The sequence below is a fragment of the Saimiri boliviensis genome, chromosome 14, assembly GCF_048565385.1.
Source record: "Saimiri boliviensis isolate mSaiBol1 chromosome 14, mSaiBol1.pri, whole genome shotgun sequence".
NCBI lineage: Eukaryota > Metazoa > Chordata > Mammalia > Primates > Cebidae > Saimiri > Saimiri boliviensis.
Window position 1 is genome coordinate 14,608,494 of NC_133462.1, and position 15,525 is coordinate 14,624,018.

The following is a 15,525-nucleotide window of genomic DNA, read 5'->3' on the forward strand; positions in this document are numbered from 1 at the left end:
ACGTGGGCTCCAGGACTGCTGACTCCCCGAGACACAGAACAATTAAACTCCCAGAACAATAGCATCGACTACACTGCCCCTTGAGAAGGATTCTCTTTGTATATCACCACGGATACATTGCTCAACCACAGCTGTCCTGCAGTCCAATCTCAGGCATGGTTAAGTCACCAGGGGAAAACTTTGTATCTATTAGGCCTCAGCTCTATTAATATTACTGGTGTGTTTACTAATTGCTCCCTGTCTCATCGCCCAAATTCTATTGATTATGTGACATGGACTCCCTTTGAAAATTCTCACCCTCCTCCTCGGACCGAGTGTCTTGGCCCGCTGGCCAGACAATCTACGTTAATAGGAGACATTGCTGACTGGGGTCCTTGTGGCCATTTAGATGGGAAAGATGGAAACCAAACCTCTTGGCATCAACGTTGTTGGCACTGGACCTTCAGCACCTCTTCTTCACACCAAACTGGGGTTCATCCCAATCTCCCACACAACTTGCTTCACATGGCACCGGCTTTAGCCCAGTCTTACCTCGGCGGCATTATCTAGGGAAGAGCCCCAGTTCAGGAGTCGATTTGGAAAGCAGCACTCCCATTTATGAATGGTAGCATTTGGGTCAGAACACTATCCAATAATAGTAATTCTGTTCAACACAGTTTCAGTATCACCTTTTGTTAGAAACATTACCACTCAATTTACAGTGTTTCCATTCCTTAGGTTTTTCTAGCAGCTAAGAACGGTCAGCTCCAGGTAATCATCACCCAACTGACTTGTGTCTCTTGTCAACTGTATCATTGCCTTAATCATAGTACTAGTCAAACACACAACATATCCACCCTATTAATTCTAAGTCGTATTCCTGGATTATGGATTCCTGTCAATTTGTCTGAACCATGGGCTGCTACCCCTGCTTTACCTTTTGTGAAACTTCTTACCCAGCTCACTCAGCGTGCTCGTAGAGCCTTAGGCGTGATAATTTTTGCTATCGTCTCCCTGGCCACAGTAATAACTTCTGTCATAGTGTCCTCAATAGCACTACCAAGTTCAATTCAAAGAGTCCGACACGTAGAAAATTGGACACGTACAGCCGACCCCTCATGGATCCTCCAAGTTACAAACAGAAGCAGCAACGCTGAAGACGACTGTTTCGTAGAAAGGAGAACAAGTACGAAGTTCGCAGTCGCAGCCACAATTGTGCTGCCATTTTAACCACACTCGCATTTCTGTAACCAATCTGGAATACTACCACAGTGAATATCCGCGGAAACTTGCAAAGGCTCATAACAAGGAGCTCTTACTCCAATGTTGCTTTCGATTTCAGTGATTTACAAAACAAAATTCTTGACTTGAATAAGCAAACGCCTTCTTTAGAATCCTGGACAGAATTCCAGCAGGGCTTGGAGAGCCTTAACCCTGGGACTTATCTCAAACATAATCTCAATGTTTCTTTTATCATTATAGGAATAATGCTATTACATCTCTGTTTTCTGTTCTGCAAAATCAGGTGGACACCAACCAGTAATTGAAAGCTGCCCAGCTGAGAATTAGCTTCATTCAATTAACACAAAGAATGAAAGGGGGACATGCTGGAGACCCCAAGAATGTGGGACGTGACCAACTCAATATACCTCTGGAGGCTACATGAGTAAAGAGCAAACTGTCCTGACAAAAGCAGGATGTCAGGAAACTTACCAACTGCGTCTGCCACCAGAAGGAATGTCGAGGGCAGTCACGTCCCAGGTCCCGTGCTCCTTGACGTCATCTGTGCTCCTGGAGGACATCTACCTGAACATCTGTGACCTGTTGAACAAGCAAAGCAGTCCCTGTGATAAATCAAGTAGCTGAGTGACAGTCACCCCCTCCTCCCTATTCACTTTACATAATAAATATGAAGGCAGATGCCTGTAATGCCAGCACTTTGGGAGACAGAAGGGGGTAGATCATGAGATCAAGAGTTTGAAACAAGCCTGGCCAACATAATAAAACCCCATCTCTATTAAAAATACACACACAGTACCTATGCAACAATCTTGCATGTTCATCACATGTACCCCAAAAACTAAAATGCAATAAAAAAAAATACACACACAAAAATTTAACTGAGCATGGTGGCAGGTGCCTGTAATCCCAACTGCTTCGGAGTCTGAGACAGGAGAATTGCTTGAATCTGGGAAGTGGAGGTTGCAGTGAGCTGAGATCCTGCCACTACACTCCAGCCTGGGCAACAGTGCAAGACTCTGTCTCAAAATAAATAAAATAAAATATAAAATAAATATGAAGGGCTGTAAAAGCTCAGTGCCTTTGTTGACTCGAAGCAAAGAGCCCCCTGACCCCCTCTTTCAAACAGAACGTTTGTCCTCCTTCGTCCATGAGGTAACTACAGCAGAGCTCCATCGGGGTGAACCTGCAGAGTTCCCATGGGGCCTCTTCAATGTTAGGTCCCAGATGGCAGGCAAAGGGTCAGTGATACAAACACAATGTGAAGAGGAAAGTTATCACTACTGACCTAGCAGACACTGAAGAGCACACAGTACCTCTGGACACGACAGACACAGAGGTCAGAAAGCCGAGGCAGGGAAGAGAGAAGAGACCTGTAGACCTATGGCTTTAGTGGGTCCAGGGTGTAATCTGACAGGTTTCCATCAGGGGGCTTTGATGGGTGGGATTAAAGCATTAAACACTGAGGCCAGGAGATCATGCTGTGACTGAGAGGTGGTCACTTTAAATTTGAGGGCAAATGTCAGAACTGTCAGTTTAAAGGAAACAGCCAGAGAGAGGGGACCTGAGCACACCAAACAGGAGAGATACCGCTAAGATTTTATCTCTGGCCACCAACTACAGCCATTTGGTTAATGTTATTGTGACTCAGCCCTGCCTCTGCTATGAGGCAGCTAAACTTAAACTTTAATAAGTGGAGGCTGAGGCAACATGAAATGATGAGCACTCATGATACTCAGGGCCATCAGAAGGATGTGGTGCTCTGCCCTAAACTCAGGATTCTGGTTCTGGTCTTCTGGGAGAGAGAAATGAAGATGACTTGTCCCTGCTCCCCCTGTCATCCCCTGACACTCATCTTCCCACCCTCCACCTCAAAAACAAAACAAAACAAAAAAAAATCTGATCAGGAAGTCGCTATAACCTATGAATAAAAGCCCAAAATAGTGGCTACTGAGACTAATGCTAACGCTTTAATTTTCTCTCACACTCTCACCTGAGAGCATAGGGACTACAAAATAGTGCCATTCATATTAAATGTTACATATTCCAACCTGTATCCTAGAATACTATGTGCAAGGCAGCTCTGAAGCCCATTTCTAGGCTTAGCTTACATCCAAGCTAGCTGACTCTAGGATACATTCTTAGACATCCAGGTTATATTTGTTACAGAAGCCACACCGATTCTGTGTATTCCAGCTGTTAAGTGAAGATATTTTCACAGAATCTTGTTCCTGGTTACTCCTCCACAATCATTTCGCTCCTGGAAATTAACCTTCCCCTTTCACCATCTTTCTCTCCAGCAGGCCTGCCAGGACTCTAGCTGAAAAAATATCTCCCCACACAGGATGCTCAGGGTGACACCTTTGTCTATTTCCATAATTATAATATCTGACACGGATGCAGCACTCACTTTGCACCATGCACTGCCCCTAAGACCTTCCCAGCTAGCTACAGTCCTCACAAATCATTTGACTGTCACCATCACCATTTTTACAGATTAAAAAAAATGGAGGCAGACAGGTGGTGTACCCAGTGTAACTCAACTCCATAATTTCACCTCATCCAACACTTCATCTGAAAAAAAAGGACACCCAAAATTTAAGGTCCCCTGAATGACATCCAGCTTCCAGATGATTTTTGCCTCCTCTACTTTCACAATTTGGCAAACAGCCGGCATTTTGTTTTCTGTCTCACCCTTCACTTATGTCCCTGCTCCTTAACACCACACTCACAACTGCACGGGTTGACATAAAAACTGGCTTTTGTAAACCTGTCTCTTTTGGGATAAAGCAGGGCAGGGTTAAGAGTCTCAGAAAAATTCATTTTCACTCAATCGTCAACAATTTGGATGGCCATTCCTTGGACATAAAGGGGTGCACTAGGAACAGAAGTTGTCATGAGAAGAAAGGAGGAGGGTAAGTCTTTTTAAAATTATTGTACTTTAGGTTCTGGGGTACAACTGCAGATCATGCAGGATTGTTGCATAGGTACATACATGGCAAAGTGATTTGCTGCCTCCATCCCCCCGTTACCTAGATCTGGCATTTCTCCCTGTGTTATCCCTCCTCTACCTCCCCACTCCCCACTGTCCCTCCCCTAGCTCTCCCCTACAACAGACCCCAGTGTGTGATGCTCCCCTCTCCATGTCCATGTGTTCTCATTGTTCAACACAGGAGGGTGAGTTTCTAGATGGTCACACGGAGGAGGAGATTTGAAATCCAGAAAAACTCACAAAATGCACTCGGAGTGGATGGCTTTGGGCAATGACAGCCCCATCTGCCTCTATCCATGACTGTCGGTCTCTGACTTTCTCAGCCTGCCCTCCTGGTCCTCTTTCTTATACCATAACTAACAACTTGGTCAGACCAGAGCACACAGCACTGAGTGGAGGGGGTGAAAAAGGGGAAAAAAGGAAAACATCTGTTGAATCATGAAGTGAGTGACTCACCAAGGTACACATTTCCTTGGCAAAAATTAAAAAAAAAAAAAAAAAATCTAAGAGTACTTTTAAGAGTCCTTTCTAACAAATTTCTTTAAAGCCGATACCAATTTTACACTGTACTTAAACAGTTTCATGAGAAGAATCAAAATGAAACAATTGTCAGTAGACAAAAAGAGAAAAAAAAAAAAAGAATACCCATGCTTAAAGATTCAATTGTGAAGGAAAATAGATTATTTCTGTGGCATACAGAAATTTGACAACACAATCGAATATTATTGATAACATATAGTAAGATGTCAGAATTTTATAAATTTTGTAAAATTTTAAACACATGCTAATTACATATTTATACAAATATAAACCAAAGAAAGGTAAATATTTTGTATTTCACTATGCGTAACATACCAAATGGGTATAATGTGTCTTTCTTGAACTTCCAGGGGTCCTAATAGTCAAAAAGTTAGTGTGAGATCAAAAAGACTGATTTCAAAATTGGAAACCTTGACATGAGAAATTTTCTCAAATATCAAAAGTTTAAGACACTTGTTCAAAATAGGGTCTGAGGTCACTGCACAATAATAGTCATTCATTTCCCAAAATAATCATTTCAAAATTTTAAGAAAAAAAGCTTGTATTCTTTGAAAAATGTTTTTTTAGGTAGAGACTCAGTTTTCTGATAAGACCTAATAAAAAAACCATGAGGGGTACTGAACCTGTCTCTTTCCTTTTTTTTTTTTTTCTCAAAATATAAACAAAAAATTTTACTATTTTCTATTACTACTACACACAAATCTTGTTCAAATATTTTTGCCTTTCTTTTGTGTATTCTTAACGTTAAAGCTAATTTTAACAAAGCCTTCTAAGCAAATCCATCTAATCTTAGTTTTAATCACAAGGTCAAATTTTCAGATTTTATTTAAGCTTTTAGAGTTTTTCCATTCACTTTCTTTTACCAACTTTGTATATTCATTCAGTTTTAGCCATTATTCTTTTAGTAACTTTCCTTTTTGAGACAGGGTCTCACTCTGACACCTAGAATGGAGTACAGTGGCACAATCACAGCTCACTGCAGCCTCAACCTCTCAGGCTCAAGTGATCCCCCTCCCTCAGCCTCCTGTGTAGCTGGGACTCCAGCTGTGCCACCACTCCTAGCTTTTTCAGTTTTTTAATAGAAATATGGTCTGTGTTTCCCAGGCTAGTCTCAAACCCCTAGGCTCAAGTGGGATCTAGGATGTCACCCGGAATGACTCAGGATCCTACATACTACAAGTCATCCAGCTGTATCTTCCAAGTGAAGAAGTAATTGGACGATTCTGTGTATACGAGTGATTCCTCATAACGTCTGGGTGTCAGGGGTCAGTTCTACTTCACACACACAGGATCGTTAGGCCTGGACTGTGCCTGTGTCCCCCTCTACATTATATCTTATTATGGGATGGGCATTTAGTACAGGACACACACAGGGAGGCAAACATCAAAAGATCAGAATGTCCCTTCCTGTATCCAGACCCTGTAGACACTCATGAGAAAAGACAGTCTAATGAGGGGGACTCAGCAGGAGAAGATCAGTCTCAGCCAAGCACCCGGTGCCCTCCCCATGGACCTGACTGTGAAAAAGACCCGGGAGGACTCAGTCAGGGCCTGGCCTGAGGGCCCCCTGGGATCCTCACAAAGAAGCTCACTCCTGGAAGACTCAACCCCAGGACCCTGTCCCCAGGATCCTGACTCCAGTGACTGGAAACCCTTTGTCAGGGCTGGATTGAGCCTCCTGGGCAGGGTTGACTAACAGCAAGTATTTACCAGCTGTCCTAGAGCTGTGGCTCCTGGAGCTGCTCACCAGCTGAGGCTCAGCCACCACAACCTCCTATAGGCAAGGACAGAGACTTGTTTTTCACCTGAGAATCAGAGTGGACAGGACAGGTGGGCAAGTTTCTTAGGTCACCAGCCAACTGCCCTTGGAAGTTTAGGAGACTCCACAAAAAGTTCAGTGTTCCCAGGGGAAGAAACCAAAGAAAGAAGATACTTTTGGCAGCAACTTGACCATAAGGGATCAGGCCCACAGGTGCCCTCTCATGGAGGCAAATAATAAATAATGCTCTTTTTGGAAACACCTTCTCTGTGCCAAGCATTAGGTCAGTTGACAGTAAATAATTTAACTTACATTGAGACACAAATGAAAAGCCACAGAACATTTGCCATTTAGCTTATTTTATGGAGAGGGAACTGAGGCATGGGAAGACACAGTCACTGAACCAGGGTCATGAAAACACAAGTGGCAGATCAGAGTCCCATGAGGACTGTCTAATGCCACAGCCCACCCTCTCCCACATGAGAACTGTGTTCTTATTGGGTTCCAACAAGAACCCAATAAGGATAGTCTCTCTATGAGGTGAATTAACTTTCTCCTGCTAGCAGGTATGCTGTGCTGACAGCATACCACATGTTAGACTTCCCTGTCTGTCCTTTATTTAGAAAGCATAAGAAGGAAAAGTTACTGCCTAGTATTTCAAGGCTTACAGTGCCATCTAGTGAAATGGTAATCCTCTGAATGGGGAACCTAGTCTGTCCTTTGCCAAAAGCCTCTTGCTTTCCAGTTCTTCTCCCTTTTACAACCCTCTGCTAGAGACCAAACCTTATGCCCCGCTCTGTGAAGGGGAGAACTCTACTTTCAACAGCAAAGAAAAAAATGAACTCTAAATCCAATTTTTAAATTCAATACAGGAAAACCACCATTTAACACACATCTTTTGAGAAACCTATTGTGCCTACAACTAGAATGGCATCTAAATAGAAAGGGGATTTTATGTTTGGAAGTTAACCAGAACCACCACCTAAGAATAAATTCTCTAGTCTGGTCCATAATAGCAAAATATATGGCTCAGCCCAGTATTCTCCGTCCAGTAAGTTGTCTTGCTCAAATGCAACTGTTACATCATCTTTTCTGAGACACATCCATCAAGGATCCATGCAGGTCACACAGGTCTAAGAGGTCAAAGGGCAGAGGACTAAGGTCACATGGGTAAACATGACTATCTCCACTGATTAGGTCCTCTCGTAGCATGTTTGAGGGTCATGCCTGCAACCACGGGGTGGCACACACTGTGCTGGGACCCAGGGAACAAGGAGGGAGAACAATTGGGGGGAACGCCCCCACTGTTTTCCCCTCCACCCTTGGTCAAACTGAAAAGAACAAGGACACAGGAACACCTCTTCTCTTGTCTCTTTTCTAGGATGGGTAGCAAGCCATCTGCAGCCTGTACCCCTCTGGATTGCATTTTGTACTCCTTTGAGCCCAAATTTTAAAAAATGAGTGACTCATTATCATTTGCACAAGGGCATAACCTTCTTATCATATTGAGAATGAACAGACCTGCCCAGCTGAAGGGAGCCTTGACTTTAATCTTATCCAACAATTAGATCTTTTCTGTAGACAGGAGGTCAAATGGTCTGAGATCCCCTATGCACAGGCTTTCTTTGCCCTGTGAGATAACCCAGACCTTTGCAAGCATTGCACAATTGACTCAGACCTTTTTTTTTCTCTTTTTTTTTTTTTTTTTGAGATGGAGTCTCGCTCTGTCACCAGCTTAGACTGCAGTGGTGGGATCTTGGCTCCCTGCAACCTCCACCACCCAGGTTCAAGAGATTCTCCTGCCTCAGCCTCCCATGTAGCGGGGACCACAGGTGCACACCACCACATCCAGATAATTTTTGTATTTTTAGTAGAGATGGAGTTTCACCATATTGGCCAGGCTGGTCTCAAACTCCTGACCTCAGGTGATCTGCCCACCTCAGCCTCCCAAAGTGCTGGGATTACAGGCATGAGCCAATGTGCCTGGCCTGACTCAGCCCTCTTAACAATCATATCAGGCAAGTCTTTGCAGAGCAGTTCCCCTATGTCAGAAGACCAAGGTGTTGAGGAGCTGTTGGAGGTTTCACCTATTTGCCCCAGTCTTTCTAGTTTCCTTTATTCAGGGTCCCCTCCAACTCTGCCATCAGTTCCACCATCTCCAAAACTCCTGACTACCCCAACTTCTCCTTTACCCCTACAAGAAATGTCACATGGAAGGGGCAACACTAGGGTACATATTCCCATCTCATTATAGGACCTTATGCAAATAAAGGGAGACTCGGGCTGATTTTTTGATGATGCTGATAAGTATACAGATGCCTTCCGAAATTTAACACAAGTGTTTGATCTCACTTGAAGGGCAGTTATGCTGCTTCTAAGCCAAACCCTCATTATAGCTGAAAAGCAGGCAGCTCTGCAAGCAGCAGAAGAGTTTGGAGATGAGCTATGTCTCCTACAGCAGACCAGAATAAAAGGGAGATAAGGAAGGTAAGGAAATAACAGAACAACCATTCTCAACATGGAGAGAGGCTGTACCTCCTAATAATTCTGACTGAAATCCCTGTAACCCCGTAGATAAACAGAAAATGCTTTACATGTGCATTTTAAAAGGCCTGCAAAGAACCAGAACCAAACCTCTTAATTACACTAAATTGTCCTTGGTAAGCCAGAAACCAAATGAAAATCTCCCTGCCTTTTTGGAAAGGCTAAGAGAAGCTTTAACGAAACACACCTCCCTGTCCCTGGTTTAATAAAACACACCTCCTTGTCCCCTGATTCAGTTGAGGGACAGCTCATCCTGAAGTACAAATTTATTACACAGGCATCTCCTGATATCAGAAGGAAGATACAGGAGAGATCCAAGATGGCTGATCACTAGCAGCTCGGGATTGTAGCTCCCAGTGAAAGCGCAAAGAAGGAGAGGATGCCATACCTTCACATGAATTCTTGTTGCTCACGCACCAGGAGATTCCCAGCGGAGGAGCCCCACGGGTCGCCAGCGAGGCGGTTTTGCCGGCGCCTCGGAGTGACGGTTGTTGGTGCAGAGTCAGAAAAGCACCATCAATCTTAACGCCGCCGATTTAGTCGGCGCAGTGGGTTGCTCAGATTTCGGCGCTGAGAATCAATAAGTCGGACGTCCACTCAGAAAACCAATTACAAAGACGGTAAATACAAAGACCACAGATGGATAAATTTATAACGAAGGGAAGAAAACAGCCAAAAAAGGCTGAGAAAACCCAAGATCAGAACGCCTCTCCCTCAGCAGGGGATCACAGTTCCTCATCAGCAACGGAGCAAGGCTTGATGGAGAACGAGTGTGTTCCAATTACAGAAGCAGGCTTCAAAATGTGGATAATGAGAAACTTCTGTGAATTAAAAGTACTTGTTTTAAACCAATCCAAAGAAACTAAGAACTTTGTAAAGAGATTTGACAAAACGTTAACAAGAATACACAATTTAGAGAGGAATATAACCGAATTGATGGAGCTGAAAAACACAATACGAGAACTACGTGAAGTATGCACAAGTTTTAACAGCCGAATTGATCAAGCAGAAGAAAAGATATCAGAGGTCAAAGACCAACTCAATGAAATAAAACAAGAAGACAAGATTAGAGAAAAAATGATAAAAAGGAACGAGCAAACTCTCCAAGAAATATGGGACTATGTGAAAAGACCTAATCTACACTTGATAGGTGTACCTGAAAGTGAGGAAGAGAATGAATCCAAGCTGGAAAATACACTTCAGGACATTATTCAGGAAAATTTTCCCAATCTAGTAAGGCAGGATAATATTCAACTCCAGGTAATACAGAGAACACCACAGAGATATTCCTCAAGAAGAGCAACTCCAAGGCACATAATCGTCAGATTCACCAGGGTTGAAATGAAGGAGAAAATACTAAGGGCAGCCAGAGAGAAAGGTCAGGTTACCCACAAAGGGAAGCCTATCAGACTTACAGCAGATCTCTCAGCAGAAACCCTACAAGCCAGAAGAAGAGTGGGGACCAATATTCAACATCCTTAAAGAAAAGAACTTTCAACCCAGAATTTCACATCCAGCCAAACTAAGCTTCACAAGTGAAGGAAAAATAAAACTTTTTGTGAATAAGCAAGCACTCAGAGATTTCATCACCACGAGGCCTGCTTTACAAGAGCTTCTGAAAGAACCACTACACATAGAAAGGAACAAACATTATCAGCTTTTCTAAAAAATACCAAAAAGAGCATCAATATAATGAAGAATTTACATCAACTAATGGGCAAAATAGCCAGCTAATATTAAATGGCAGTATTAAATTCACATATATTATTATTGATTCTAAATTTAAATTGACTAAATCCCCCAATCCAAAGACAGACAGGCAATTTGAATAAAAAACTAAAACCCAACAGTATGCTGCATCCAGACCCATCTCACATTCAAGGATACACAAAGACTCAAAACAAGGGATGGAGAAGGATTTACCAACCAAACAGAGAGCTAAAATAAATAAATAAAAAGCAGAAGTTACAATTAAGCAACGAAGATCAAAAGAAGCAAAGAAGGACATTATATAATGATAAAAGGATCAATGGAACAACAAGAAGAGCTAAAGATCCTAAATATATACGCACCCAATACAGGAATACATAGATCAGTACCACATCATATCAACTTAGAAGTTTAAACGAAATGTTCGTTGGCTCCTTCTTTGTTATTCTCTTCCCTCATTTTCTTTTATATCTCCATTATTAAGGACAATTATAGGCATACCCATATTTAGACTGCATTCTAGCCCGGGCAATAAAGCAATACCCCCATTCTCTCTCCCTCTTCCTCTTTCTCTTTCTTCCCCTTCTTTATTCTTTTTCTTATTAAAAAAAAAAAGAAGAAGAAGAAGAAGAAGGAAGATACAGAAACAGGCTATAGGACCAGACAGCACCTTGGAAAATCTCCTGAAGGTGGCCACCATGGTCTTTCACAAGAGGGACTGAGAGGCGACCCAGGAGAAAGAGAAAGCACAAGAGAATGACTGAGGCTCTAGTGGTTGTTTTGCAAGCCTTCGGAGTCCAGGATCCCTGAGGAGCATCCACTAGGTGTTACCGGTGTGGCAAGCCAGGGCACTTTAAGAAGAATTGCCCAGGCAACAAGAAAAAGCCACCTGGACTCTGTCCAGCCTGTGGTGGAGACCACTGGAAACTGGGCTGCCCCTGGAGACAAAGGTCACTGGGTCCAGAACTGGTCTCACAGATGATCCAGCAGGACTGATGGGTCCCAGGGCTCAAACCCCCAGCTCCAGTGGCTCAGACTGCCATCACTGCTCAGGAGCCTTGGGTGATTTTGAAAACTGGAAGGTGGAGGGTGCACATCCTCCTGGATACTGAAGCCAGTCTGTTCTCTTCTCCAATCCAAGCCCTCACTCTTCCCAGAGAACAACCGTGGTGTGTGTCTCAGGAAAGACTCTAACCTTATTAAGGAGACTTATTATTTACACATGCCTTTTCAATTCATGCCTGAGAGCCCCACTTTTTTATTAGGTAGAGACTTTTTTTTTTTTTTTTTTGAGCCAGAGTCTCGCTCTAACACTCAGCCTAAGTATAGTGGAGCCATCTCAGCTCACTGCAACCTCTGCCTCCCAGGTTCAAGCAATTCTCTGCCTAAGGGGGATTACAGGCACCTACCATAGCACTCAGCTAATTTTTAGTAGAGACGGGGTTTCACCATCTGGGCCAGGCTGGTCTTGAACTCCTGACCTCATGATCCATCTGCCTAGGCCTCCCAAAGTGCTAGGATTACAGGCGTGAGCAACCACACCAGGAAGGTAGAGATATTTTAGCCCACATGGAGACCAGCATCCTCATGGCCCCAGGAAAAACTCTGTCTTCCCTTAATAGCAGCAAATATTAATCCGTAAGTGTGGACAACTCCAAAAAGAATAGGTCAAGCTAAGGCTGCTAGGCCAATTCAGATCCACCTTAAAAATCCCAGGTTTTTAGCCATTATTCTGCCTCAAACAGGTCACTGTAATAAATGTCACACAAATCAAAAACTTGCTTTGCCCTTCTTCTGAGTCTCACTTTTTTGTCTGTGAACAAACTTTGATGTGAAACACACTAGCTGTACCATGAAGTGGCCTGATAACCCTGAATCACTCATTTGACCTCTCTCAGCCTCTTTTCCTATCTACAGGACAAAAGTGACTCTTACTGCCTCAGAAAATGACAGCGAATGAGTAAATTTAAATATTTAAGGTATTAGTCACAGAGCCTGGTACCTAACGAGCACTTGGTAAACATTCCTTTCAGTTCTTTCTTTTCACCATTCCATTTCTCTCATCCTCACCCATCTTCTTAGACTCATTCTCTTCAGTATTTTACTCAGTCTAGCCTGAAATTTAGTAAAGAAGCCACACTATGCAGTCTCTCATGACTCTGCGGGAATGTTCTTCCACCAATGACGCAGTCTGCTATCCCCTCAAGGCAGTGGACATTATTTATATGAAGAGGTCTATTTAAAACACGAAGTTCCTTATATGTTAACAAGATTTATACATGCTTCCTCTTATTTACACACACCAGTCCCAGTTCTTCCCTGTTAATTCAGACATGTTATTCCTTATTTCACACTTCTTTAGTCTTTATCTTAACACCTTATAAACTAGAATAATACAGAGACATGAATAAGGGCCTGGACCACAAGAGTGGATTTCTCTAGAAAGATGAATTCTTTTCCTTGGCGAGATGAACAGTATGTTCAAAGCAGCTCTGAAGTGCATTTCTAGGCAGGGCTTCCATCAAAGTGATCTGACTCTAGGACACATTCTTGGGCTCTCAGGAGACAGTAATTGTAACAGAAGTCACACCCACTGTGGATGTTCTAGCTGACGGGTGAACCTATTTTCACACAATATTGTGCATGAGTTACTTCTCCCCAGTCCTTTTACTTCTAGAAGCTAAGCCTCCCCCTTAACCATCTTCATCTGCAGCTGGCCTTCCAGGACTCTGGCTAGAAAATTCCTCCCATTTGGGATGCCCAGGGTGGCACCTTTGTCTATTCCCATAATTATAATAGCTCACCCTGAGTCATCACTCACTATGCACCAGACACTATATTAATAGTTACAGTTCTCAGTAAAATTCCTGAGTGTCAGCATTCTTATTTTCACAAATTAAAAAAAAAGAAAAAAAAACTCAGGCAGATGAGTTCTGTGCCCAGTATAACCCAGCTCTATAATTAAACCTCATTCACCACTTCATATGGAAATAGGACACCCTAAGATTTCTGAGGTCTCCTGAATAACATCCACCTTCCAGATTTTTGCCTCCTCTACTTTTAGAATTTCACAAATTCTACTTTTCACGAATTTACAGTATTGGAAATGGTCATAGTGACCAAGACTTGCCTCTGATATGAGGCATGAAACTTACACTTGAAAATACAGAGGCTAAGGCAAGATAAAATTAGTAGCACCCGTGACATCCAAGGACACCAACAGGGTATACTGCTGTGCCCCATAGTCAGTCTTGGGTTCTGGTCCCCTGGGAGTCAGAAATAAAGATGACTTGTCCCTGCTTCGCTTGTGCTCCCCTGACAATGATCTTCCCTCTCTGCACTTCCCTCTTCTGCTTACAAACCCTGCCCTGTTCTCAGCCCCAGACATCACTGCCCCTGGTGAATACATACTACAGCCAAACACATAAACACAAACCCATAGAAGGTGACAAAAATCTGTGCATGGGACATCTGATTGTGAACGAGGGAGGACAGAGAACTTGTAGTCACAGAGACAGACTCATGGGACTGAAACGTGATGGAGATGTGACATATGTGCATAACTTGCTGTGAAATGTGCAGATCCAGGTGCAATAAAACTCACAGCCTAGGCTGGGTGTGGTGGCTCACAGCTGTAACCTCAGCACTTTTGGAGGCCGAGGCAGGTGGATCACCTGAGGTCAGGAGTTTGAGACCAGCCTGATCAACATGGAGAAACCCTGACTCTACTAAAAATACAAAATTAGCTGGGTGTGGTGGTGTGTGCCTGTAATCCCAGCTACTCAGGAGGCTGATGCAGGAGAATCGCTAGAACCCGGAAGGTGGAGGTTGCGGTGAACTGAGATCTTGCCATTGCACTCCAGTCTGGGCAACAAGATAGAAACTCCATCTCAAACAAAAAACACCTCACAGCCTAGCCTGGGGCCACTGCCGTGGAAACTTCCCTCCCTGACCACTAGATGGCGGCAGCGTTTCTCTAAGCCCGCGGCCTCCCCCAGCAGCTGCTGACCTCCCTCAGCAGGGCCCGCATCCCAGCGGGGTCCACCCTTACCAGGGTCACCACGGCCCACATCCTCCTGGTACTCCATGCTCACCACACAGACTGCCAGCTCCTTCCTGCAGCCCTGCGGCCGCCCGCCAGAGGCTGTTCCTCAAAAGGCAGGTCCTGCCCCCAAAACGCAGTTTCCTGGGCCTCAACCAAAAGGGCATCATTTTCCAGGACAGCGCCGGTGCACTCGGCGCCACACTGGGCACTGATCCTCGTGACCGCCTTCCATCCTCACCACCTCTTTCTGTGACTGCTCCCTAAATGCTCGCCACTGCTCCATCTTTAACTTTGAGGGCAAATGTCAGAACTGTCTGTTTAAAGAAAGCAGCTGGAGAGAGGGGAGCCCAGCATACCAGGCATGAGAGATGCCTCTAAGATTTTATCTCTAGCCACCAAATGGAGCCACTTGAACCAGGTACAGTATTAGAAACTGCCATGGTGACCAAGCCCTGCCTGTGATGTGAGGCAAGTAAATCTACAGCTTAAAAAATAACTGCTAAGGCAGTATGACATTATGAGCACTCAAGACATCCAAGGACACCCACAGGGTGTGGTGCTGTGTCCTGGAGTCAGGATATTGGGTCTGGCCTCTGGGAGTGAGAAATGAAAATGACCTGCCCCTGCTCCCCTGACACTGATCTTCACACCCTGCTGCTCGCTCTTCTGCTCCTAAACCCATGTGCAGTGCTCAGACCCTGACGTCACTGCCCCCAG

The 15,525-nt window shown here is 44.0% G+C and overlaps 1 long non-coding RNA gene across 11 annotated transcripts in view; it reads right to left on the bottom strand.

Moving 5' to 3' along the window:
• Positions 1 to 15,525, bottom strand: part of LOC120362736 (uncharacterized) — a 403,841-nt gene that overhangs the window by 168,179 nt on the left and 220,137 nt on the right. For all 11 annotated transcript variants that reach the window (XR_012513671.1, XR_012513666.1, XR_012513670.1 and 8 more), the window contains one exon: positions 1,693 to 1,800. This is a non-coding gene — a long non-coding RNA (uncharacterized LOC120362736). The remainder of the gene's footprint in view (positions 1 to 1,692; positions 1,801 to 15,525) is intronic.